The 26,608-nt window shown below is 37.8% G+C and overlaps 1 protein-coding gene across 2 annotated transcripts in view; it reads left to right on the top strand.

The window, feature by feature from the left end:
• flfl (serine/threonine-protein phosphatase 4 regulatory subunit 3 flfl) overlaps nt 1-26,608 on the top strand; it is a 426,810-nt gene that overhangs the window by 123,698 nt on the left and 276,504 nt on the right. For both annotated transcript variants that reach the window (XM_067140579.2, XM_067140581.2), the window contains exon 2: nt 24,309-24,451. The gene's annotated coding sequence lies outside the window, so the exon portion shown is untranslated. The remainder of the gene's footprint in view (nt 1-24,308; nt 24,452-26,608) is intronic.

The raw sequence follows: 26,608 nt of genomic DNA, 5'->3' as shown, positions 1-26,608 counted from the left end.
CACTGTCAGAGCCGAATATCTGGTTTCAATCTCCCCATGTCATCACCTACTGCGTAGTTCCTAGTATTATTATTATTATTATTATTATTATTATTATTATTATTATTATTATTATTATTATTATTATTATTATTATGTAGAATGATTCTTGGCATGATACATTTGCATAAAATTTCCTCATTCATCTAAGTCGTAACTCGAAAATAGCCATCAGATATTTCTGAATTTGTATTATCACCACCGAAACAATTGAAAGCTGCGCATTGGTACTACTGGATATTTAGGGGAATGCATGGGGTGATATTATCTCATGCGTTGAGATGACTTCTTTTAGGCTGCTTCGTGACCTCAATTCCCAGGCATGTGACGCCTCTCTCGTTCCAGCTCTCTCGCTCAGAGAAGGACCGAACTTCAAGTACAAGCGCTTGTAAGCTCTCTTCCCCAATTACGCGCGATGAGATGTGGGTCGCGCGAAGCTACAGCGAACCACTCGCGTCCCGGAACGGGTAAAATTTTCTCGTTTGGACACTATTTAACGTAGAATTGCGCGGAAAACGCCATATTCTCTCTGCATGATGTCACCACATACATATGATGATGTCATGAACGGTTACAATACCTATCAATCCGTAGTAATTGTGCGAGGGTACCGTAGGTTTCTTTATAATGCAAATTGTAAATGAAAAGACATACTCGTGAGGAAAATGTACTCGAGGTTTTCCCGTATTTTTGTCAAAGTTCAGTTTTGTAAGTCTGGCTCGAATTAGACGGAACCTCGAACTACCGGGGCTCTGTTGTATTACCGTATATCAGAACTGAAAAGAATGTTTACAATGGCTATACTGCGTTCTTTCTACTTTCTTGAACTGCTTTTCTTAGTTTTCTTCCAAAGGATTGTGTTTCGGAGTTGCAAGAGTTTGACCATACAATCCAAATTTTGTTGTATAGATTTACTGTTTCACCAGTTAATTTGTTTATCTGCCAGTAGGACAAACATATTCACTAGTATTTACTTTCAAGATTTCTAATCGAAATAAGGCAGTCAGTTTACACTCAGGATGTTGTAACATTAAGTAAACTCTGCGCGGCCGTTCTTTTACTTTTCACGAATGAACGCTGAAAGGCATACCAACAAGTAACGAAAATGCATATTAATGTGTCATTTTCTGTGTAGGCCTGTGTTTTAGGGAAATTGTGGCATTTGCTTATCTGAACTATTTTCTGTTGGGCATCCAGTCAGATTTCCATGGGCCGAGCTCGATAGCTGCAGTCGCTTAAGTGCGGCCAGTATTCGGGAGATAGTGGGTTCGAACACCACTATCGGCAGCCCTGAAGATGGGTTTCCCGTGGTTTCCCATTTTCACACCAGGCAAATGCTGGGGCTCTACCTTAGCGAAGGCCACGTCTGCTTCCTTCCCATTCCTAGGCCTTACCTATCCCATTTTCACCATAAAACCTGTCTGTGTCGGTGCGACGTAAAGCAAATAACAAATAAATCCTTCCCACTCGTAGCCCTTTACTGTCCCATCGTCACCATAAGACCTATCTGTGTCAGTGCGACGTAAAGTAGCTTGCAAAAAAAAAAAAAAAAAAAAAAAACCCATGGGAGGCAAGTCGTTTCTAATCCGAGTTATTTGTTCTTGTAAATCTTTTAAGTTTTCTCTCATTTTTAGCTTTTATATGTTAATGGGAGAGTAGTACTTTCTGGTTGACTTTGATCATTTCCTTGTATAGGTTGACCATCCCATTTTAGGTAGACTGTCAAATTTTCTGTGAGTTGATAGATTGGACATTTTCCTGGTTATTACTCTAATCTGTAATCACTATTCAGCTCCAGGATACTGTAATTTCTGGAAGGAACAAATTATTCCTTGCCAAGTCTGTGAGGGTAAAGCCGAAGTAGGAGGATAAATGATAAGGAGTTGGAAGTTTCCCTAGTCATGTTCTGATTCATGCAAGGTGCCCGGAAATACAGAATTGCTGTTGCTGTGTAATAGGAGCGAACATATCTGATATCTAAATCGTAGCCTTCCTTGTGTTCGGGTGGTTCAATAGACCGAAGGTTCCTAAACCATTATAATGAAATAATGACTGGGGCTGTATGTAAATAAGGTATTGATAAATACATAAATGATACACAGACGTTTACTGATGACGCTCTTGGTATGTTTTAGCAAGCCTAAGGCCTGTGGTAGTTGTAGATTCTCATTTCCATTCGACAGACAGGGTAATTTGCCAAAAGTATTTGACAGTTTGAGACGTTCATTTCCTTCACAGAGGTTTACCGAATGAATGCTGCAAGGCATAGAAGCCAGTAACGAATATGCGTGAGAATGTGTTATTTTCTCTATACATTTTAGAAAAATACAGAATTTCCTTTACCAACATGGAAAACGAAGTAGTATCGAACTCGAGAATAAAATGAAATGTGTATGGTAAATCAACAATGTGTCACATCTTAATATTTCCAAATTACTAAGCAATTAAATCACTTGACGTCGAAAATTGAATGACAGAAGAATTTTAATGAGAATAGTTTGATTGCCATAAAATGTCGATATATGACTGCATTGATTTATCTATTTATAGCTACTGTTTTGTTCATTGCATTCTTGAAATTAACGTTGCTTGTACATCTCATCAATTTGTAGCTTGGTTCGGGAAATTTCATAGCTTTTTCATACAATAAAACATTCATGTATGTCTTGTAGGCAAATTCCAACACGGTTTCGCCATTGGTATGATCTTCGCATGCATGAGTAATTCAGTAACAGTCTACATTGCCCAATTTTATTAACATGTGGCGGATTAGAGTATTAATATATGTATATTGTACGCGCACTTTTTAGTGATAGATTTTGTACTTGGTTGAGGAGTAAGAAGGGAGCACTGCCGGTTCCGGTAGTACTGCCAACTGAATGGAAATGAAATCTGAATTGAACTGATAATATGATCGATCGATATGAATTTTCTAAACCTTTATTATCTTACGCCAACAACTGTGTCACACACACAATATATAATACTATATAACATTTCTCGATGCCAAACGTGTTCCTAGCATGAATTCTATAGTTTGGCTTTGCTGTGTAAACAACAGTAGTATGAGTACTTAAAGTGTACGCCAGATGTCGCAGAGCGATTATAAGCGATTCTTAGTTTGTGTTTCAAAGGTCGCCAATATGAATCTCGAAGATAACCAAAGTCAACGGATTCAGCACTAGGGTGTAAATCTAGCGCTAAAAAGTGCGCGGATAATATACACTCCTTGAACTTTGTTTTTTTGAAGTTTTCTAATGTTATCTCTCTGATAATTATTCATGTTGTACGTTTGTCCACACGATACTTTGAGTGTTCATTAAACACATAAACATCATCAATAAAGACATTGGTAACCCCGACGTGATTAAAATACTGCGCGGAATACATTTTTGTGGTTAGTTAAGTCGTTAAGTAGTTAAGAAAATAGAACTCGGAGAATTAGTGTAGATGAAGTTTTATCTGTCCCTGTAAAAATTAAGAGTGGAATTCCTCAAGGCAGTATTATTGGACCTTTATGTTTTCTTATATATATCAAGGATATGTGTAAAGAAGTGGAATCAGAGATAAGGATTTTCGCAGATGATGTTATTCTGTACAGAGTAATAAATAAGTTACGAGACTGTGAGCAACTGCAAAATGACCTTGATAATGTTGTGAGATGGACAGTAGGCAATGGTATGATGATAAACGGGGATAAAAGTCAGGTTGTGAGTTTCACAAATAGGAAAAGTCCTCTCAGTTTTAATTACTGCATCGATGGGGTAAAAGTTCCCTTTGGGGATCATTGTAAATACCTTGGTATATAAGGAAAGATCTTCATTGGGGTCATCACATAAATATGATTGTAAATAACGGGTACAGATCTCTGCACAAGTTTGAGAGTATTTAGGGGTTGTAGTAAGGATGTAAATGAGAGAGCATATTTGTCTCTGGTGAGACCCCAACTAGAGTATGGTTCCAGTGTATGGGACCCTTACCAGGATTACTTGATTCAGGAACTGGAAAAAATCCAAAGAAAAGCAGCTCGATTTGTTTTCTGACAAAAGAGTAGCGTTACAAAAATGTTGCAAAGTTTGGGCTGGGAAGAGTTTTAACTTAAAGACATAATTTTATTGTTATGACTTGTAAAATATTATAAGATTTGTCAATCAGGTTTATAGGCATAATCTTAATCCAAAAGAATTGTTTCATGATCTTATATCCTCTTCAGACCCAACACCCACGCCAGTGGACAACTATGATGAAATTCACATTTCTGAGCTCTTACATTCCTAAATGAACAATATGTACCAATATTTATATTTTTTACCGTCAGATGTTTCTAATATAATTTGTCCACAAATGTGGACATTAGGTCTGCATTATGTCTATGCCTCTTGCTCACTTTTGTGAATAAATGGTGAAATCTGCTAATATTTTAAGTATGATAATGGGTTAACTTCAATAAAGAGTGGGGTAAACTTAAATAAATCGTAAATGTATTGTAATCTTTTGAATCAGCTGACATGAACACATGAAAGAAACACATATTTACAAATTATTTAAGTAACAGCCTGTAAGTTTTCTTCCCTTTTACGTATGGAAATGCACAAAACAATTCCTGTACTTAAGACGGCACAGGTAGACTTTGCATGTTATGCAGAGAATGCGGCTTTTTTCATTGCAGCCAGAATTTCGGCATCTTTTCATGTCTTTAAAATCCATGGCTAAAGGAAGATGACTGGCAAACCTAGAAACATAATTGATTGTGTAACTAAATAAGTATGATTATTTATGAGAGTTTCTCCTATGTGTTCTAGATTAATGTAGATTTAGTTAAATTAGATACCATTGGCAACATGGTCTCTACATTACCTTGAGCAACTTATTGTTGGTAAGACCAAATGTCCACATGCGTGGACAAATAGTCTTACCCAGCTATTGTTATAGAGACCCAATGTCCACGTGTGTGGACAAAATAATTTGCATGCCCATACAGTCCTCACCAAATAAACACAATACTACATTTCTGCATTATTCATCAATTTGGGTCTTTGATTACAAGAAACTAACTGAAAGAGTTTATTAGACAAGCCCATAAATGAAGTATTATCAAGTATTTACCCGTAAGTCGAATGTCCTGTGATGTATCCATGTCTTCACTTCCAGCCAACTTGCTGAGTGCTACCAAGGAGGTTATAGAATGTTGAAAAACACTGAAGTTTAAAGAGAGATCCTTTGAGAACACACTCAAAGTAAAATTGGGAGGAAATTCAAATTTCACTGTTAGAGGATAACACATAATTGTCCACATGTGGACATTGGGTCGGAAGAGGATATAACCTTAAGTAAATAATAATTGGCTGATGATGCTCACGAAAAAGGAGCATAACATGTACCATATCAACATCTTAATAAATATGTAAGTTTATATTACGTTTTTATTGTATTGAATAGGTGGTAATTAACAAAATTATAAGAATTTGTATCCTGTTTGGATTCCGTAATGCGGCTCAAACTTTTCAAAGATATATCGACAACATACTCGGAGACCTCGATTTTGTGTACTGTTATATAGATGACATCCTAGTGGCATTACAAGATGAAGAAGAGCACAAGAAGCATCTTGAAATGCTTTTCGAATGCCTCAGTAAGTTCAACATCAGAATCAATCTGAACAAATGCATTTTCAGTTCAACAGAAGTTCCTTTCCAGGGATATGTGATATCTGCAGAAGGAATCAGACCACTACCTGAGCGAGTACAAACCATTGTTGACTATCCGCTACCTACAACAGTAAAAGAACTGCGCCGGTTTTTTGGCCTCATTAATTTTTACCAAAGAGCGCTGCCAAATTCAGCCAGTAAACAAGCAGAGCTTTTGAACATTCTCCACAGGACTAAGAAAAATGATAACAGAGAAATAATAGGACAGAAAATCTTCCACAAGCCTTTAATGACCTAAAAAATAGCTTGGCCGATTCAGCTCTTCTAGCTCGTCCATCTTCAAATTTACCTCTAATTGTAATGGTAGACGCCTCAGATTATGCTATTGGTGCATCCTTGCAACAAGTCAAAGACAATAATCTGCAACAATTAGCATTCTTCTCAAGAAACTGACAAATGCAGAGAGGAATTACTCAACCTATGACAGAGAACTCCTCGCTGCCTACTCAGCGGTGAAGCACTTTCACTACGTGCTTGAAGGACGTGATTTCCCGATTTACACCAACCACAAGCCACTCGCCTTCATGTTCAAGCAACGTTCAGACAAAGCTTCTCCACGTCAGATCCTACACATTAGTTTCATCGGACAGTTCACCACAGACATACGTTACACTACTGGGAAGGAGAACATCGCAGCTGATGCTTGTTCAGGAATTGCTTCAATCACTATACCTCCAACTGTTACCATGGAACAAATAGCGGAAAGCCAACAATGCAACGGAAAACTTCCACACATTAAGAATACATCGCTTGCACATTGAACAATAATGTTGCCCAATGGTAAAGAACTTGTTCGCGACATGACTGAAGATATGATTCGTCCATATGTATCTCTACAACTATGACAAGCAATTTTCAACTCGCTACACAATCTAGCTCACCCTGGGGTTCAAGCAACCATTAATTTAGTAAAAAAAACCACGTCATTTCGTCATCGCTGAAAATGGACATAAAGATCTGGACATCAGCATGTATTTCTTGCCAACGAAGTAAAGTCTGGAGACACACCAACAGTGTAGTGGGACATTATCCTCCAATGGCAGCAAGATTCAGTCACATTAACGTGGACATAGTTGGACCCCTACCTCCATCACAGGAATATCGCTATTTACTAACAATTATTGATCGTTTCTCCTGATGGCCAGAAGCAGTTCCATTAGCTGACATCACAGCAGAAGCAGTTTCATTTGCCACAGTCTCAACATGGGTATCTTGTTTTGGTGTGCCTCATATCATAACTACTGGTCGCGGAAGGCAGTTTGAATGTCAACTTTTCAAATGCCTCACAAGCACACTGGTCATCGTCCACATCAAAACTACAGCATATCATCCGGCAGCAAATGGAAAAATTGAACGCTGACACGTCAATTAAAATCTGCTTTGAAGGCAAATGTGTCTGATGATTGGGTTTCGAAGCTTCCTCTGGTCTTGTTAGGACTTCGTTCCTACATAATTCCGCAAGTCAGTACCTCGCCAGTGGAAATGGCTTAAGGCTCAACAATTAGGTTACCAGGAGCATTTCTCAACGGACAGAAATTAGTAACTGACATCCCAATCTTCGTTTTCAAATTGAAGGAACAGTTGAGGAACCTAAGACCAGTCCCAACAGAACATCACGACCACAAAAAGATCTTATTCACCCACGGCTGATGACGAGCAAGTTCGTTTTCATTCGACATGATGCGGTCAGAACACCTCTTCAATCACCATATGACGGGCCATATCCAGTCCTGTCTCGCAGTGACAAACACTTCGAGGTGGAGATGCCAACAGGGAAACAAACTATTAGCATTGACAGATTGAAAGCTGCTTTCCTTCTGACAGACCAATCATCGGACGACATGGAGGACATATCTGGAGAAACCACTTTGGACATTCCGTCGAGTTCCATTCCAAAGACCGTCAAACTTCAGAAGACGGCAGGCAGCAATCAACCCAATGCACCTGCACCACGTATTGCAGATCAGGTCGAAGGGTCACCTTCCCTCGAAAATACATGGACGCTGTCACTGTGGAGGGAGCGTGTGGCGGATTCGAGTATTAATATATGTATATAAACTCCTTGAACTTTTTTGTGATTTGAATACTTCTAATGTTCTCTCTCTGATAATTATTCATGTTGTTGTACGTTTGTCCCCACGATACTTTGAGTGTTCATTGAACACATAAACATCATCAGTAACTACAGACGGTTTGTTAGTGATAAGACATAATTTGTTAGCTAGTGCAACTTCACTGAGCTTCCTGCTGAAGAAACTATTTAGTAATATAAGTACAAGGTTTTCCAGGATAATGCGTATAATTTACAACGTAGATCACTACAGACACTTTAGAACCCAGCGCTTGCGTCTAGCTGCCTTTAGAAAAATATTTCGCATCTTTGATTCTTGTAGAGAATACACCGGCATTAGAAACACAAGCATACCAGTATAACACTACTTTAATACGACCTGGTCAATCAGAATGCAATCTTGGAAAAGTATGGCCGCCGATGGCCTTTGCCTTTTGTGAAAGTACTGCCATTCGGTAAGATTTGTAGTAAATGACAATTGATTGGCGTCTGTTTTTGCGTAAATGTAAGGAAAAAAATTGTTGTTTGAATTGTGTTGACGTATGGTCTATACGTTCTTTCGAATAATGTTTGCTATTTGTTTGAATTGCGTCGACACGTGGTCGGTAAGTTCATTTGGAGATATTTGATAGATTTCCAACTTTTTTGAAATCATTTAAGAAAAGACAAGGTGAACAATTGATAAGGAATCTGCCACCTGAGCTACAGCACTAAATGCAGATCATTGATCATTTAATTGAAAAATCCTCACTCCTTTTTGCTAACCAAGTCTGAAAATTCTAACTAATTGTACAAAATTACTTGCTTGTGTCAGGCTCCTCACTTTCATGTATCTTATCCGACCTTCATTGGTCAACTCTTATTCTTTTCAGACTCCTACGGTATTGCGTATGGAGGACTAGGGAGTCTTATTTTCATGCCCTTCGTGTTCCTTGTCTTTCTTTGCCGATACCTTCATTTTTCGAAGTGTTAGATCCCCTTCATTATTTTCTCTCTGATTAGTGTTAACAGAGGATGGTTGCCTAGTTGTACTACCTCTTAAAACAACAATCACCACCACGTGTACAAAATTACAGGTTATGAAATTGTAAATGTGGGCTAAAAAAAATCATTGATATGAATTCCTCGAAGTATAGAGGGTTCTAAATGCAGGTGATTGACTTCATGGAATCCTTCATGATTCGTCAATTATATTATAATTAAAAAGGCATTCCTAATCCTCATTCTTTCTGCTAACAAAGCTTGTAAAGTCTTAACAACTTATTCAAAACCATAGCTTACGTAATTGTAAATGTGGACGAATCAAAGTACTGCCTCGAATTTCTGAGTAACTTACCCTGAAATCATTCATAGTATCGTATTTGAGTTTTAAATATTACTTTGATCAATTTAATTTTTGTGTTTTAGGTTAGGGGACAAACTTATACCGTGTAGATGGCGTAAGTAGGCTGAATTCAAACATAGATGCCCTCATCAGCTGATCAACGTAAACAAATTAGTCGTCACCATCACCAAAACGAGAAGATTATGGGAATAAAGGCGGCCATGGCCACTGCGAGAATGTGTTGTGATTGGCCAAGTCGTATTATCGTAGTGTTATACCGAGACACTTCCTTAGAAATTAGCCTAACAAGTGAACTGTCCATACTGACTCTCATATCGCAGTCGACAACGAAAAATTTTTGCAAGTAATGAAAATCATTTTATTTTCCGTATTGAAAGAATCTCAATAATAATAATATAAAAGAATTTATTGGACTCCAACCTATTCAATACATTACTGGATGTTAACATTTTTAGTTAAACATCGTTAAAATGGAGACATGTTTCGCCCTCCATGTGGGGCATCATCAGTCATATCAAAGTACCTCAAAATTAAACCAGACGTCTGGTTGGAAATTATGAGCAATATTTGTAAGAAAGAATACATTAAAAACACGTACAAAGTCCTATCCAAAACAAAATAACAACAGACTAGTTACACATAGTAAAATACGCTAGTGGTTTCTTAATATTAAAATGAGGTTATCATATGCACAGTATAAAAATGGAAGTAATCAAAGTCCGTATGATATTGAGTTCGATGGTAGTTCTGCGTAGTATATACAAATGTTGGCAAAATAAAACACAATTTATAATTACTGTACACTTATTTCTAATTGTTAAAAATGATGAGGTAAAACATTCCAATTTGACTATTTGTAATTTGGCTCCAACCAAAATTTTTAGACATTACAATCACCAGGACCTTAAACAATTTCGATTTCCAGATTCACAGAAAACCTTCATTCACTCCCACAACCATAAAACAAAATTCTCTTCACCCACAATCGCACAAACAAGCCTCATTTTACAGTTTAGTGTACAGAGCGTTAAAAATTCCCATGTCAACCGTCAATTTAAAAAAAGAAATAAGTACCATAAAAGAAATAGCTGTTTTCAATGGATACAATCCCTCAATCATACAGAAAATAATCAATAAAGTGAAATTGAAATTGGCCACAAACCTCTCCCCAATAAAAATTAATAAGCCTAAATATGCATCATTCACCTACATTAACCCCATTATACATCAAATCGCTACCCCTTTAAAAAAACATGATATTAGGGTAGCCTATAAGACCCATAATTCTAATCAAAAGCTATTTTTCAACCACAATAAGATAAACTCGGACAACAATAAATTTTCGGGCTCTGGCATTTATAGACTGAAATGTGCTGAATGTAACAGTTCATATATCGGTCAAACTGGGAGGAGCTTTGCAATTAGATATGCAGAACATTTCAATGCCCAAAAGCACAATAAACACTCAGCCATGAGCATCCATATGAAAGACACCGGACATAGCTTTACCACAATCGAACAGGATCTCCAAATTTTAAAAAGACTAGATAAAGGCAGGCTCATGACCGAGTTCGAAAATTTATACATTTTTTTGGACCAAAAATATAATAAGAATAAGAATTTAAATGATCCAATAGACAACCGAAGCCCTCTTTACGAACAATTAATATTTTCGCTCAATAGTTTAAATCTGAAAGACAAAAGACTTGTTAACATCCTCAAAACAAGCTCTCCAAGCACCCCCACTAAGCCGCTCAACTCATCACGCCCCTATTCTCCCTCCAATACACACAACTCCTCCCCAAGCGCCAATCACATACCCACAGCGCCGCCTTCTCAAATCCACTCCCCTCCTCTAAGACGTCACACGTACAACACGAGGAGCAGGACATTAGCGACAGTCAGTGCTCCACAAACCTCCTAACAATTAGGCAACAGCTTAACAGCTTTCAAGGTAAATTTTTAACTTTCACATTTTTCATTTCTCAATGATTTCCCGTTTCTTTTCTTTTTCCGTCATTTCACTTAACTAATTAAGACAAATCCTCCATTTTCAGATTTCCCTCACATGTAGGACAGCTCAAACACCGGATTGCACTGCACAACATTTTTCGACCGTTGCCCATTCAACCAACAACTGACCTTCCCACACTTCAACAACAAAATATACGCAAATTTTTAGTCAACTAGGAAGAACCTAATGATGTTTTTAACTATCTTCATTTGAAGCTGGTGTTGTTTTAACTCTGTCTTAGCACAGCCTCGTTTTATAATCAACAAAAGCTGTTCACTTGCACTGTGCACTCCATTCAAATAGAGAGTGACCAACGGAGTTTGACTACCTCATGAATCCTAGGGCGAATCATTTTGGTTGGAGCCAAATTACAAATAGTCAAATTGGAATGTTTTACCTCATCATTTTTAACAATTAGAAATAAGTGTACAGTAATTATAAATTGTGTTTTATTTTGCCAACATTTGTATATACTACGCAGAACTACCATCGAACTCAATATCATACGGACTTTGATTACTTCCATTTTTATACTGTGCATATGATAACCTCATTTTAATATTAAGAAACCACTAGCGTATTTTACTATGTGTAACTAGTCTGTTGTTATTTTGTTTTGGATAGGACTTTGTACGTGTTTTTAATGTATTCTTTCTTACAAATATTGCTCATAATTTCCAACCAGACGTCTGGTTTAATTTTGAGGTACTTTGATATGACTGATGATGCCCCACATGGAGGGCGAAACATGTCTCCATTTTAACGATGTTTAACTAAAAATGTTAACATCCAGTAATGTATTGAATAGGTTGGAGTCCAATAAATTCTTTTATATTATTATTAACGAAAAATTTGGTAGAGAGGATGAGAAAACAGTGTACAAATATTCAGCTGCCATTTCGATCTGTTAGGTCCTGAAATCAATACGGAAATGTCTGATAGGATTGCACACGTTAGCGTATAGCTCAACGTGGACAGCCCTGGTGACCAGCTGAAGCGACCAGGTCACCTTGAACGTTTTGCGCTAGCCAGTTGACATATGTTCCTTTGAAAGAGCAGTCATGAATGCGGCTGATGTTCTAGAGTATGCTTTACGTTATTTCTGTGAAAAAGGTTTCTCCTCTTCTCGTGAAATAAGTTCCGAAGAATGGGAGATGGGTCGACATGTGATCAAACTAATTGAAAATCATCCCATGGGTGCCAGCATTGTCTCAGAGTGGTGTCTGGAGAGAAATAGTGACAGTGAAAGTGATAGTGGAAGCAGCGACACCTCATCTGGATTAACTGAAAGAGAAGGCAGCACACCATTGCCAGGAACAAGATGTGTTACGAATCAGATTTTGAGCACGAGTCTGATACTGGCCAATTTAGTGAAGAGACACTGCAGTCACCTAGCAAATCTACTAGTTTGAGCTATGCTTCCAGTCCATGTAATCTACTGACCACATTCTGGAAAGTCAGGGGAAAAAAATTGGTCAGAGAAATTCAGGGAAATAGACAGAAAATCTGGAAAGTCAGGGAAATCTTCCCCAATGATGGATTTGAGGGGATTGTTTTAGGCTCTAGTCTGTTCTTACCCAGGCTATTGTAACATTTCTTTTTCAGGTATTTTTTCAAAAGAAGCGCATAACAATGTACAATTTTTGTTGTGCCCATGTGTCATTTCTTTCAACCATTTTTATGTTATCCTTTTTTATTTCAGTTCTAGCATGCTTTCTTAAAACTCATGACAATGGCTAACAAGCAGTGTATACTTCATAAACTTTGGCTAGACAGTAAAGTGTTTCCCGGAGTGAGTGGTTGGATGTATTATTAAGTGATGCAATGAAAAGTGTGTTGTAAAACATTCAAACTTAGTAATATTGGTAAACAAGCAGTAACTTGTCATGCTAAAGGGCCTAGGGTCAGTCAGGTAATTATGAGACAGACAAGAAAAAGGGAAAAAATGAGACACTCAATTTTTTCTGCTCTGATTAATAATCTCAACACTTTGCATGAATGATATTATATATTAGTCATTTATCCGTTATGGTAAAATAATTGGAAAATGTCCGAACTATATATACAGCAGTATACAAGTTTTTCCTGAGTGGTGTTTTTTCTAACCAAAAAACTTTTGTGCATTGCACTTTGTATTTTGTTACTCTGGCTCAACCCAAATATCCAGGAAAGTGTTTCTGGTTTTATTTGGTAGTGTAAGGGAGAATCTTCTTTTTCAGCTTGAAAACACAATCTTAAGTTTTTGATTTGAGAAGAAAATTCATTTAAAAAAAAGGGGGTAAATATGAGACATCATTAGGGTAAAAGTGAGACACTTTTAGGGGAAAAATGAGACATTTGGTACACTTGTTTCTGTACCTAAATACTTGTGTTTGTCATTCCTACAGACTCCTTTCCTGATATACTTCCTGAAAATTCTTTCGAGAATATCCTACTTTCAAAAATCAAACACACTGACAAAACCATGATGAAGCGAAGAAGAGTGTACCCAACAACAAAGGTGATAACATTTGAAGAGTATTCCCAGCTTGTGAGGGAAAAGCAGAAACCACTTCATAAGAAGGATAGAAAGGGTACAGGTATTCAAAAGGCAACAGTTCCAGTAGTAAAACCGCCATGTAAGACGAGCAGAAGTTCATTCACTGAGCTCGATAGCTGCAGTTGCTTAAGTGCGGCCAGTATCTAGTATTTGGGAGATAGTAGGTTCGAACCCCACTGTTGGCAGCCCTGAAAATGGTCTTCCGTGGTTTCCCATTTTCACACCAGACATGCTGGGGCTGTACCTTAAGTATGGCCACGGTCGTTGCCTTCCCGCTCCTAACCCTTTTCTGTCCCATCATCGCCATAAGACCAATCTGTGTCGGTGCGACGTGAAGCATCTAGCAAAAAAAGAAGTATTTAATTCTTCTGACTCAGCTACAAGCGAAGATGAAGATTGGCAAGGTAGCGGTGACAGTTTTGATGAAATCGATCTGCTTGACACAGATGCTGTGGAAATGACCATGGCAGATTAAGTAAATCCAGGTGACTTTGTAGTTGTACTTTTTGAAAGTTCTAGCGGCATGCTTTTCAATATAAATATGTTGCCACTGTTCAGAAAGTTCTGGAAGGTGGAGACATGCAAGTCATGTGTCTCAATTGTGTGGACAATAACAAAACTGTGTTAAGGCTTAATGAAAATTATGTATCTGTTGTGGAAAAGTCAAAATTACTAGGAAAATTGCCTGTTCCAATAATAACAGGGAAAGGTAGAGGCATTACATTTGCATTCCCAGGAACAGTTGATGTTTTTGAAAAAAAAAACAAAAAACAAAAAAACAAACAAACTAGAACTCCTACAATTTCTGTTAAGCCAGTTTAAACCAAGTGATGTCTCATTTTTTCACCATTCTGATTACAATGGGCACTATGTATTTTTTTAGTATAATTAAAATGTAACATAAATTCAGGCATAAAGCTCAGGTACCATTTAATTAGCTAGTATAATGTCAACAGTCTATACTAAGTAATTTTTGTCAGGAATGAGTATAAAAATGCATCTCAAGCCTAAATTTCATAGTATCAAAACATGGCCATTTTGTTCCTATAATAAAACTGAGGAAAGTGTTGCAAACTATTACACCCAGATTTTTTCCTGTCTTCCTGTGACCCTAAGCTGTCTCACAATTACCCTATTAACTCTCCAACATGATTTTACAGTCTGCTACAACACTGTCTCACTTTTCCCCTGGGTTGTCTCATAATTCCCCCTTTTGCAGGTTAAAAATGAGACGCACATTTATATTTATTTTTCAAAAGTTAATGAATATATAGTAATCCGTTGTTTCTAGTGGTTTTTTTTAACACCAGTCACAACTTATTATGATTTTTTTGTATAACTACCACTGTTGTAGTTTGTAATTTATGAACAAAGTTGTAAAAAATGTCATATTTACCCTGACTGACCCTACTCATTTAAATACATGAAAGCTAAGTCTCCCCAGCCAACACTGTCTTTCTTTGCAAAGAATACCTCTACTCCATCTCCACTTGAAGGTACGCAGCCAAGAGTTAGCACTTCATCCACAGCTACAAAGGAATTGGCATTGCCAGGGACAAGTCAAACGAGTTTAAAGACTTTCAATGTGAATAAAAATGTTATATTGTCTGATGCCATATGGGCTCTCCAGGTTGTCACTGAAAATATGTTTCTCAACTCTTGTGATGAAAACCCTGCAGCATTCAAAATAATTTTCCCAGACAGTAAAATTGCTGAAAACTTTACTATGGTCAAGACTAAGGCTTCCTATGTTATAAATAATGGACTACACCCCAAATTAATAAACATGATCAAATTGACTCACCAATACCAAGTCAAAAGTGAAGTTTAGGGGTGAAACATCAGAGACATTTGAAATTAAAACTGGACTACGGCAGGGAGATGGGCTCTCACCACTATTATTTAACTGTGCTCTAGAAATGGTAATGAGGGAATGGTTTAGAAAATGTCCCCCCAAAATAAAGATTGGCCGAAAAATCAAAACAAATTGCCTGGGTTTTGCTGACGATTTAGCATTACTAGCAGTGGACATAAAAGAAGCAAAAACCCAGATATCAGAACTTCAAAACATTGCAAATAAAATTGGCCTCAAAATATCATTTGAAAAAACAGAAATTATGCCCCAAAAACCAACACAGCTAAAAGAAATCACCATAAATGGTAATAAAATCAAAATAGTAACTCAGCTTAAATATCTTGGAGAAGTAATAACACATAACTTAAATGAAAAAATCTCAATCCAAGTAAGAACAAATAGATTAGCTAAAGCACAAAAATTAACATGGGATATCTACAAAAAGAAATGTCTATCAATAAATACAAAAATAAAACACTACAACACAGTTATAAAACCGGAAGCTACATATGCAGCAGAAACACTCTTTTACCTGAATAAACAATCAAAGACTGACAGACTTCAGAAAATTGAAAGGAGGATTGGAAGAACCTGTATCAACAAAAAATATCAGAAAGATGGACAGTGGCGGTTAATACCTAACAAAGTCGTGTACAAAGAGCTAGAACCCATTACAGATACTATGCGTAAGAGGAGACTGGGATTCTTTGGACATATCGTGAGGATGCAGGACTCGAGACTTCTGAAACAACTAGTACAACACAATCTCGTCTCAAAAAATACCACAACAGGATGTAAATGGATCCGAGAAGTAAGAGAGGATCTGAAGGAAATAGGCCTTACAACAGAAGACACCAAAAATAAGATAAAATTGAATACAAAACTCAAGAATACAAACCTCCGCTTTACCCTTACACAAAACAAACCAACAACACGCACATTTTCAACTGAGGAAAGGGCACGAAGATCGGAGCGTCTGAAGAAGTACTGGGAGGACCGCAAAGCCCGAACAATCCCTTCAAAGAGACCTGAACGACGGACTGACTAAAGTGATCCTATGTGGTCATAAAAGAAGAAGAAGAAGAAGAAGAAGAAGAAGAAGAAGAAGAAGAAGAAGAAGAAGAAATAATGGATTAGCCCCATATTTTAAAGAAAGTTTGCAAAATGATGTCAACAGTGCTCTGACTACGTTGTTTGTTTTGATGAATCTTTAGACATATTTTTCCAAAGAGGTTTACAGATGCAAATCTTCAAAAAGTTGCAAGAAGGTATTGGGATAGTGTTTCTTTTCATACAGGGCAACTGCAGATCACTTGTTAGATGGGTTTATACATGGACTCTCCTTACCTTTAGGTAATATTTTGCAAGTCTCAATGGATGGGCCAAATGTTGACCTCAGTTTTATTAAGAAACTTGAAAATCATTTGCAAGTGCTAAACCCCGAGGCCAAATCTCTTCTTGATATAGGCATATGCAGTTTGCATACAGTGAATTGAGCCATGAAAACTGGGATCTCCAAAAATGACTGGGACCTTTTTTATTTTTGCAGATCTCTGCACAATCGTTTCAAAGACAGCCCTGCGCAACGTGCTAAATATACAGACATAACAAGCACTGCATTTCCTTACAAGTTCACTGCAATAAGATGGCTGGAAAATGGATGCTGTGTTGATCAATTATGGTCACAATTGTCAAATCGGTGAAAGAGTACACTGAAAAAAAGGAAACAGCAAAAACCTTCAAAACCTTAAAGCTGTGAAGAATCCACTCTTTAAGGCAAAATTAAGTGCTTTTAGAAGTATTTTGCGAGATATTGACCCTTAACTCAGATTCCAAAGTAGAGATGAGGAATTAGATTCATTTAGAAGAACAGATTCATTTGAAACGATTCACCGAAACTATTCGTTCATGTGATTAGTTCATTCGATTACCACGTGATGGAGAGCCGAAAGCGAAACCATGGACTCAGATGAACCATTCCGTTATGTTCTTTATAACTTTACAAGTTACAACAAGTGAAATTTTCAAGGTAATTGCTAGCATTTTAACAAGAGTAATATCCTTTTTAGAGGTTACAGTCGAAAAATGCTACACAGCTGTCCGACCAATCCTTTCCAAAGTTACGTAGCTACCATTCAAAAGTATACGACAATTGAATTTGAAATTTATAGTAAATATGGACATTTTTGTGGCAATTCGAAAGTGAATATTGACAGCAGTTCACCATCAATTCTTTACTTTTAATTCGTTTTTAGTGAAGAAATATTTTTAAAATATCTGAAACCAAATGTAAACGTGATCACCTGATTGTGAAATAAGCAACCGTGACAAAGCAACTGCTACGTTACGGTTTTTTAACTTTGATTGTTCTTGACAACATTCTTTACTATTTTCATTATGTTCACAAGCTACTCACTAGATAGCATCTTTGGGCAGGTCACTCACTCTCTATAGTAGGCAGTGAAATAATAGAAAACAAATGTGTGCCGACATGTAAGATCCTCAAATGGATCATGGTCAATTTGGCAAGAATAACGATTCACAAATTATGTGACCTTGCCGCGGCAGGGAGGCTTGCATGTCCCAATGAAGCAGATAGCAGAGCTGCAGGTGCAACCATATCGGTTGGTTATCTGTTGAGAGACCACACTAATGAATGGTTCATCGAAAGGGGGGTAGCAGCCTTTCGGAAGTTGGAAGGGCAGCAGTCTAGATGATTGACTGGTATGGCCTTGTAATAATACTCAACATGGCCTAGCTGTGTTGATAATGCTACACGGCGGAAGCAAAGGGAAAATACAGCTGTAACTAATTCCCGAGGACATGCAGCTCTCTCCGTATGAATGATGTACTGATGATGGCTTCCTCTCGGGTAAAATATTCTGGAGGTAAATTAGTCCCCCATTCGGATCTACGGGCGGCGACTACACGAGAGGAGGCGATCATCAGGAAGATGGATACTGACATTCTGCAAGTCTGAGCATGGAATGTTAGAAGTTCGAATCGTTGTGGTAGGTTAGAGAATCGGGGGAAGGGAGATGGATAGACTGAAGTTAGATGTAGTTGGTATAAGTGAAGTGTGTTGGCAGGAAGAACAGGAATTTTGGTCAGGCAACTACCGAATTATCAACACAAAATCAAACATTGGAAATGCAGGAGTTGGTTTAATAATGAATAAGAAAATAGGGCAGCAGGTAAGCTACTACGACCAGCATAGTGAAAGAATTATTGTCGTCAAGATAGACACCAAACCAATGCCCACCACAGTAGTGCAGGCCTATATGCCTACTAGTTCAACGGATGATGAGGAAATCAAAAGAATATATTAATACATTATGTAAAAGGTGATGAGAATCTAATTGTGATGGGAGACTGGAATGCAGTGATAGGCCAAGGAAGAGAAGGTAATAAAATAGGAGAATTCGGATTGGGACAAAGGAATGAAAGAGGAACTTGGCTGGTTGAATTCTGCACTGATCATAATTTAGTCCTTACCAATACTTGGTTGAAACACCACAAAGAACGGGTGTGTACGGGGATAAGACCTGGAGACAGTGGAAGGTATCAAATAGACTTCATTATGATTAGGCAGAGATTCAGAAACCAGGTGTTGGATTGCAAAGCTTTCCCAGGAGCAGACATGGACTCTGACCACAACTTGTTGGTCACGAAATGCCATCTGAAGTTGAAGAAATTGAAGAAAGGAAGAAATGCAAGGAGATGGGATCTAGATAAGTTGAAAGAGAAAAGTGTGAGGGATTGTTTCAAGGAACATGTTGCACAAGGACTAAATGAAAAGACTGAAGGAAACACTGAGACGGTTCTAACTCACTAATTTTACAAATATATAAATCTGAATTAAAAAATGAAAATTAATATTCATTAAATAAAATACACAATCGTCGAACCTTGTACTTGCACTTCTTACCTGCTTACTTACACATACGTTATTTGAAGGGCGCCAGCTACCACTCAGTGCAGCAATAATAGAATGAGAATCTTGACTATCTCTAGGGTGTGGGGTAATAAGCTTACTTTTGACAACATACCATATAAGTTCTGGGAAAAGGAGATTGGCATTCGGTTTGCCCATTTAATTTGAGGTTAGCTAATTCTGTCATTGAAATAATACTATGAATTCATTTGATAGAACAAAATATATTCTTTAAATTGTATATAAAAAATAATAAGTCTTTCTGCGATAAAACAGATGTGAATATGAAATTACGACATTGCAACTGAAAGAAACTAGGCATGAATTTGAATTCTTCTTGACCGGACATTTAACAGTTTCTATGAAATATATCCCTCACTGGTTCACATGACTGTACCTTCAACACTTTGTGTGTACTTACGACGTATTCCTTGGATGTGGTGTTTACTGTAGATGTGTCACGCCTAATTTGGTGATGTATCCATGTGACTGCTTCCAATTCTCCATATCAGATGACTTCTTTGTATATCTATATGGTATGACATCATTATGAGAACTTTCCTTCTGTGACTTCGTGGTAAGGCTTTGCATCTGTATCTTCAACTAAGTGACCGACCAACTGTAGCCTCACTCTCTCAATGACCAAAGACTAATGGCTTACTGAGTCTTCTCCCTCTTGTTCACACTCGTTGACTCTCGTTGACTGACCGACTTAGGCCTCTGCTTCCAATTGAATAATGACTGACGCTACAATATGCAGCCACCTTTTATAGATGTTAGGTTGACGCACCTACGTAATCTCCTGAAATAACTATTATCGACTCCCACCTCGCGACAGATATTGCATACAATGGTGAAATCCCCTGGGGCTCCCTAGCTAACTCTAAGTCCGTGAGCGCATCGCTAAATGCTCACGATGATGTAGCCATGACGTAGCAATGACTCGGCAGAAACGCCAGCAGTATTGCACAATATAGCAATGTCATATCCAACATCTGATATATAACAATTCTCACTGTACATGTCTTGAGTGTTATTCTACACACACGTATATGTGCATACATTTAACTACAATCATGCAAGCAACAAGCATTGCAGAAATGAATTGAATAAGAATGATAATACAATAATAGTAATCTCACAGATAAAATAATAATAATAATAATAATAATAATAATAATAATAATAATAATAATAATAATAATATCACAGATAAAATAATAATAATAATAAAAAAACAGATATCGCCTTGTAACTGGATTTGAACCGTTACAACACAATAGAGGAAGTGTGGATAGTCATGAAAAATAGTCGGTAGGGCTGCTAAAAAAATGCTAGGAAGGAAGAAAAGATCAACTAAGAATCAATGGATAACTCAGGAGATACTAGACCTGATTGATGAACGACAAAAATACAAGAATGGTAGAAATTAAGAGGGCAGAAAAGAATACTGGTGATTAAAGAATGAAGTTGATAGAAAGTTCAAGGTAGCTAAGGAAGAATGGCTGAAGGAGAAGTGCTAGGATGATATAGATGTTGATTCCCATAGGGGATCTGAAATATTTGTCCCGAATGAGTCAGTTTATCACCATTATGAATTCTCGTTATAATGCTGTACTTCGTTTAGTGCCTGTAGTCACGTGTGGCACAGTGTGTGTTTAATGTATGTACTTCAGGTATTAACTTGTTTCTGAAATTGCATTTTGTCTTCATGTTTGTTTTGGGAGGGATTCAGTAACTTTCTTTTGAACATTACTCAAATATGTATCAAACCCCATCATTTTACAGTAGATTATTTTATACTAGAATTTGTACCCATTCTTCGCACAGGTCTTTGCAGTGGATTACATGTTTCCTTCAGGAATTTATGCGAAATAACCTGGCTCTATTAATATGTTTAATATGACATATTAAAAATGATGGTTTCCTATGAATGCACGTAACACTAACGTGAAATATGGTGAAGCTGAAAAATGTCGAAAGAGAATAAGGACAAATTCCGAAGTTACTGTACGGTACTGTTTCTGGTCCAAGTTGCGCGAAATTCTCCGTGTTTCTCAGTTTGTTTTACCGGGCGAGTTGGCCATGTGGTTAGGGGCGCGTGGCTGTGTGCTTGCATCTGGGAGATGGGTTCAAATCCCACTGTCGGCACCCTTGAAGATGGTTTTCTGTGGTGTCCCATTTTCACACCAGGCAAATGCTGGGGCTGTACCTTAATGAAGGCCACGTCCGCTTCCTTCCACTCCTAAGCAAAAAGTCTTGGTTTGCACATTGTATCTCTGACCACTGATATGACGTTCTGACGATGATGATACCTTCCTTATGATCTGCTCTATCGGAAAGAATAAAATGGCTCCTTCATTTTTCCGTGATCCACCATGAAGTGACGTGCGCGACATGTTCCACGTGACTTGCACTAAAAATCCAATTTTTTGCAATCATCTGTGTTACTATTCATCATACGATAAATACATACAGTCATAAAGGAACGGAAATTACATATTCTTAAACATTTGTTTTATGCAGATCTAATGTTAATGAAAATATTTGAGAATAATCTTCCTAGAAGTACTAGCTCCATGTGATTTCCATGACATCATATGCGTCTGATAACACAATCCTGAGTGAGTAGATTCCAAATACTAGTTTGGTTGAAATAAGTCCAGCAGTGTTCCACTTTTACGAATATACAAATTGATAGATAACCAGACAAACACCAAAGAAAGAAGTTCTAACTCATGTTTCCTCGGTGGTAAGTTGCATCAGGTGGGGTTAATTTTCAAGCCAAGCAAGATATTATGCATCCTCTGATTTTGTCCTGTTATGGATTCTTCAAATAACACTAGTTCTGTGGGTTCGTCCGCCACTGGCTGCGGAGCATGAAGCTCATAGAAAATAGCGATTTTCTCTGTCATTTGAAGAGTAAGCGAAATTATGTACATAACAGAAATTATTTAAAGTTGAAGAGGCGTTTCACATATAGTCTACCTATCTTACATACAATCAATTGTGTAAGAAAAAAAATCCTTTTCTGGGTCTTCCTATAAACCCCCAGTCATTTCATTGAATTCTAAATGATGTGCATATTGAAACCTGCTAATGAGTAGACTAAATACACTGAGTGGTACGAAAAACTCAACACCCAATAAATGATACGTAATTATTGTGTAATTATCTATTTAATCAAAGTGACGCACTTCAAGCAATTTTTTAAGATGGGGTGTGTTATTGGTGTTGCTTTCCGAGCAAACAATGAAGTGTTGATTGTTTATTGCACTAGCCTCAATTCTTTTTTCCCATGCAACCTAGAAAACACATCGTTGGATTGAGCCAATAATGCTTTCCTTCTCTTGTAGCGCTTACTGTTGTACCTTTAATTGTTCCCCTTTCAATCACACATGTTTGTAGGATTTTCTGTGATAGTCTTAATAAGCTTTCTGGAGTAAACATGCCGTTCAGCCCTGAACAAGCTGCAAAAGCTGTTGCTTTGATAGAAGATGGTTGCAGCATGCATTACGTTGCAGAAGTGTCGAGGACTACACCTTCCACAATTTCCAGAACCGGACGAAGGTACAGGGAGACCAGGATCAGGATTAGGCCCCAGAAGAGCTACATTGGACAGAGATGATGGCTTCTTACAATTTCAAGTTCTCCGCAACCGTCACACCACCGCCGTTGAAGCACGAAATCGACTCCACCAAGTTGAGAGGTCAATATTAGTGAGAGAACTGTTCGAAGAAGACTGGAAGAAGCCAATCTTAAGTCCAAAATATCTGCTACAGGTCCGGAACTCACCAGAGAGCATCACCCAGCTCGACTGTGTTTTGCAAGGGAACATCTTGGCTGGACAGTACAACAATGGGATCAAGTGTGGTTCATCGATGAGTCATGATTTAGCCTTTGATCACTTGACGGAAGAGAGAGAGAGTGAGTCTGGAGGAGGCCAGGGGAAAGGTCTTCCCCTTGCAGATTCTTATTCAGGACGCCTTTTCAGGGTGGTTCTGTGATGGGTGTGGGCAGGAATCAATACAGCTGCAAGGACGGATTTGTTCTTCGTGGAGAATGGGAGCCTTACCGCACGTCGATATGTGAAGGAAGTCATTCTGGAGCATGTTGTGACTTTTGCTCCATTTAGTTGGTGACGATTTTATACTAATGCACGACAATGCACGCCCATATGTTGCGAGAATTTGCAAGAGTTCTTAGATGAAACAGGGATTCGTGCTATGGCTTGACCTGCTCGAAGTGCTGATTTGAATCCTATTGAGCACGTTTGGGACCAGCTGGGGAGAAGAGCCCGTCAGCACTATCCAGTGATCCTACAGGATCTATGAAATGTCCTCCTGGAATAATGGGAGATGATTCCTCAACAGGACATTACCGCATTAATCAGGAGCATGCCTGAAAGGTTGAATGCAGTGTATAACATCAAAAGAGAATTGCACTACTTTTATGAGCTTACTCAATATTTCCATGAAATGTGCATCTCTGGCTTAATTTGTTTATATTATGATATTATACTACCATCTTGGGTTGACCTAAAATGGAAGAAAATATCAAAATATGGCAAAATAAATTACATTACAGAGCGGACACCCCTAAAACTTTATTTATAAGACTAGGTTTTAACTAACAGATGTGTTTCTTGGGCTTGCGTATCTTGATAATTCTCCCAGTTACCTCTATTATGCTTTATGTCAAAGTCCTGAATTTTATGTTCGAATTTTCATCACTTCCATTGTCATCCTTATTTAGGAACTTTTCTTTTGTTGTTGGTGATTAACACTTGTTTCTTATTTACAGGTCTATCATCAGAATGGGGAACAGATGATTTGCAGTGTCAACAAGTCATCAGTGATGTATCAAGTCTCAGTTTCATCTGTTTCAGTAGACCGAAGGAATTTGAACCTCTAACTCCTACACCTGCACTATCTGTGGCTTTTGAGGTAAGGTAATGCAGAGTTACTGGTATGAGAACCAGTAAACAGCATGACTTCTGTTAAATTTAATTGAAACTTTAGTTGTGGTCTCTGGCTATGATCACAGTAGTAACCGTCATGTAAAACTAAACGCTTGCTTGCTTGCTTGCTTGCTTAGTTAAACTCTGAGCCAGTTTAGTATGTGTACATTAGATACTACTTTATAAAATATTTTACTCCTATTTGCCTTGGTAACATATATTCAACATTTGCATTCTGCTGTCTGAGCCTCCCTCACTCTTGGCAGACCAACTTGTCTGTTCTTCTCAGTTCTGTCATTCAACTTTCCTACTACAGTTTCCTTCCTGACATCTTCATTTCTCACTCTGTTTTTCTTGGTGTCTTTCCTATGACACTTCTTATGAGTTTCATTTCACTGGCTTGAAATTTTATTCTCCTCTCTGCTTGTCACTGTCAGGTTTCTGCTGAGTTTGTCAACATGGATGTATAGTACATCTTGTACATCACTGCCTTGCACTTCTTTCGTACCTCCTTACTGCCTTGCACCTTCTTGGTATCTCATCCTACCATACTAGATTCCGTCGTACATTCTGGTAGAATGCATTCGTCTGTTGCACCATTTTGCTGATCTCTATATCCAGCCTTGAATTTTGCATTAGTCTGCTTCCTAGGTATTTGAAGCTGCCCACAATTGTAACAGGCTGACTTCCAATATTTATAATTCCTTTTCCTGCTCTGTCACCTCTTGTTATTACCATCATCTTGTGCTTCCCCACACTGAATTTCATACAGTCTTTCACAGTTTCCACAGTTGGTATGTACAGTTGTTGTTTTACTTCCTTTTCCACACCACAGTGTTAAGCACTGGAAATACTTCAGTTGTGTGTGAAGTTGCGTACGATGATGCTGGATTTAGAATGTTAAATTAGTGTATTTCTTGTAATATCTTCTTTTCATGGAATTGCTTGTTGTACTCTTGTTGTAGTTGCTGTTGGATAATTGTGTTTTAACTTCACTTTATTATGGCACTATTCTGTAAGTGACCATTGCCACCAGAATATTTCCCACTTGTGATGTATTTGTAATAATAATAATAATAATAATAATAATAATAATAATAATAATAATAATAGTAATAATAATAATCAAATAGCATACTACTACTACTACTACTACTACTACTACTACTTAGTGGTGGGAACGAACGGAGCTGAGCTGGAGGTTCCCATGCATTCAATCATAGGCACCGAGTACAACCTTAAGCAAAATCATGACGGGAAAACAATTGTTTCCTCCATTCCACTCACCATTTCCTTTACATGTAGTAGAGTTGCTCCATTGTTGTGTGGACGTTACGTACATGCTGTACAACGTTTTAGAATGCATTTATGATGAGTGGGTGTAGACTGTAGGGCCTATTAGCAAATTATAACAAATTAGGTTACAACTCGCAGTTGTGTAACACATATTTGATATTCCGAGTATTGACTTTGAGAAGGAACTATTTTCTTCATTAATTTCTGGCTCCATGGCTAAATGGTTAGCCTGCTGGCCTTTGATCACAGGGGTGCCGGGTTCGATTCCTTGCAGGTTCGGGAATTTTAAGCTTCATTGGTTAAAATTTAATATTTTTTTTTTTTTTATGTTCCTTAAACAGTAAAAATGTGTAACCAGTACCTATATGCCTTCTGTCAATAAATTATATTAATAGCATCTGCCTCTGAATTGATATATATATATATTTTTTTTTACAAGTTGCTTTATGTCGCACTGACGCAGATAGGTCTTATGGCGACGATGGGACAGGAAAGGGCTAGGAGTGGGAAGGAAGCAGATGTGGCCTTAATTAAGGTACATCCCCAGCATTTGCCTGGTGTGAAAATGGGAAACCGCGGAAAACCATCTTCAGGGCTGTCGACAGTGGGATTCGAATCCACTATCTCCCGAATACTGGATACTGGCCGCACTTAAGCGACTGCAGCTATCGAGCTTGGTACTCTGAATTGATTAATGGCATATGACATCACATTAGACACCTCCTATAAACATATTTTCACATCTCAGCGTGTTGTAGAACCCATGTTTATTCGACAATCTGATTGTCGGTGTCGCTGGTAGAGTTTTTGTTGTCATTATGATTGGTCTTCTTTTCTGGATGGTGTA

This window comes from Anabrus simplex, chromosome 2 (genome assembly GCF_040414725.1).
Source record: "Anabrus simplex isolate iqAnaSimp1 chromosome 2, ASM4041472v1, whole genome shotgun sequence".
NCBI classification, from domain to species: Eukaryota; Metazoa; Arthropoda; class Insecta; order Orthoptera; family Tettigoniidae; genus Anabrus; species Anabrus simplex.
Note: the sequence above shows the minus strand (reverse complement) of the source record. Positions and strands in the feature narration are given on the sequence as shown.